Here is a 2,755-nt window from a genome sequence, read left to right as displayed (position 1 = left end):
TAAGAGCTGACACAGAGACTATGGAGGGGTACTAATCACTGGCTTGCCCCTCATGGCCTCATTAGCCTGCTTTCTTAGAGAACCCAGGACCACCAGCCCAAAGAGGGTACCACCTATAGTGGTCTGGACCTTACCCAATTTAATCACTAATTGAGAAAATCCCACTGTATGGTTTTGGCTTCTTTGTCAAAAATAAGTTTCCGTAGGTGTGTGGGTTTATTTTTGCATCTTCGAGGAGATTCCATCGGTCCACCTGTCTGTTTGTATGTCAGTACCATGCCATTTTAATTACTGTTGCTCTATAGTACAGCTTGAGATCTAGGGTGTAGGCACCTCCAGAAGATCTTTTATTATACAGGATTGTTTTGGTGATTCTGGGTTATTTATTTTTCTACATGAAATTGGGAATTGTTCTTCCAACGTCTGTAAAAAATGTGTTAGTACATTGATGGGAATTGCATTGAATCTGTAGATTGCTTTTGGCAGGATGGCCATTTTCACTGTGTTAACCTTACTGATATATTACCATGGGCTATCTTTTCATCTTCTGATATCTTCTTCAATTTTTTTCTTCAGAGACTTGAATTTTGTTGTTGTTTGTTGTTGGTGGTGCTTTCATACAGTTCTTTCACTTGCTTGGTTAGTCACACCAAGGTACTTTATGTTATAGTGGCTATTGTGAAGGGTGTTATTTTCCTAATTTCTTTTTCAGTCCTTTTGTCTTGTGTATACAGGAGGGCTTTTGTTTGTTTGTTTTTGTTTGTTTGTTGTTTTGTTTCACTTTTTGAGTTAATTTTGAGTCTATACATTTTGCTGAAGGTGTTTAGCAGCTGAAGGAGTTCTCTGATAGAATTTTGGGGGTCACTCATCTATACTATTATATCATCGGCAAATAGTGATACTCTGACTTCTTCCTTTCCAATTTGTATTTCCTTGATCTCTTTTAGTTGTCTTATTGCTCTATCTAGGACTTCAAGAACTGTGTTGAAGAGCTAAAGAGATAGCAGGCAGCCTTGCATTGTTCCTGATTCAGTGGGATTGATTTAAGTCTCTCTCCATTTAGTTTGATGTTGGGTAAAGGCTGGGTGTATATTAATTTTACTATGTTTTGGTATGTGCCTTTTATCCTTGATCTCTCCAACACTTTAAACGTGAACAGGTGTTGAATTTTGTTAAATGCTTTTTCAGCATCTAAAGAGATGATCATGTACGTTTTTTTTTCAGTTTGTTTATATGGTAGGTAAACATACTAAAATCTATAGCCCTAAAGAATATAAACAACAAAGAGGACTCTAGGGAAGATGTTCAATCCTCATTCAGAAGGGCAAACAGGCTAGACATCAGAACTAGAACAGGACAGGAGCCTTCCACAGAGGACCGCTGAAAGACTCTACCCACCAGGGTATTGAAGGAACTACTGAGATGCATAGCCAAACTTTGGGCAGAGTGCCAGAATCCTTATGGAAAAAAAGGGAGATAGAAAGATCTGGAGGGGACAGGAACTCCACCAGGAGAACAACAGAGCCAAAATACCTGAGCCCAGGGAGTCCTACAGAGACTGATACTTCAACTAAGGACCATGCATGTAGAGGACCCAGTCCCCCTGTCAATGGAAGCCCATTGGCTGCTCAGTTTCCAAGTGGGTTCCCTATAAAGGGGTGCAGGGGCTGTCTCTGACATGAACTCAGTGGCAGGCTCTCTGATCACCACCCTCTGGGTAGTGCAGCCTTACCAGGCCACAGAGGAAGACAATTCAGTCAGCTAGGGTCAGATAGACGGTGAGAAGGTCCTCTCCTATCAGGGGATTAGGGAAAGGGCATAGGGGGAAAAGAGGGAGGGAGGGTGGGACAGTGAGGAGACAAGGGATGGGCTGTAGCGGGGAAAAAAAAGTGAATAAATTGTAATAAATTAATTAATTAAATTAAATTTAAAAAATGTGCCAATGAGTTCTAGGCTGTTCCCCACTTTTCCTTCTAATCAATTTAGAGTATCTGGTTTTATGTTGAGGTCTTTGAGCCACTTGGACTTTAGTTTTGTGCAGGGTGATAAATACGGATTTATTTTCATTTTTCTGCATGTAGACATCCAGTTGGACCAGCAGCATTTGTTGAAGATGATGTCTTTTTTCCATTGAATTGTTTTGGCTTCTTTGTCAAAAGTTAAGTATTTATAGATGTGTTGGTTTATTTCTGGGTCTTTTATTTGGTTCCATTGATCCTCCTTTCTATATACTAATTTATATAGACCTACAAGATATGATAACATAATGAAATCTATACACCTAAAGAAGATAAAAAAGAAAGCAGACAGGGCGTAAGATGATCAATCTTCGCTTAGAAAGACAAATGGGATGTGCATTGGACATAATGACAGGAGTCTACTGCAGAAGGCATATGAAAGACTCTATCTAGCAGTGTTTCAAAGCAGATACTAAGACTCATAACCAAACCTTCGGCAGAGTACAGGTAATCATATGAAAGAAGGGGGAGTTAGTATGACATGGAAAGGATAGGAGCTCCACAAGGACCAAATACATATGGGCACAGGGGTCTTTTCTGAGACTGACACTCCACCAAGGATCATGTATGGATATAACCTAGAACCTCTGCTTGGATGTAGCCCGTGGTAGCTCAGTAACCAATTGGTTTCCCATAGTAAGGGGAACAGAGACTGTTTCTGACAGGAACTCAGTGGCAGGCTCTTTGACCTCCCCAGCCCCAAGGGAGGAGCAGTCCTGCTAGGCCACAGAGAAGGA

Source organism: Meriones unguiculatus, chromosome 18 (genome assembly GCF_030254825.1).
Source record: "Meriones unguiculatus strain TT.TT164.6M chromosome 18, Bangor_MerUng_6.1, whole genome shotgun sequence".
Classification (NCBI taxonomy): Eukaryota; Metazoa; Chordata; class Mammalia; order Rodentia; family Muridae; genus Meriones; species Meriones unguiculatus.
Note: the sequence above shows the minus strand (reverse complement) of the source record.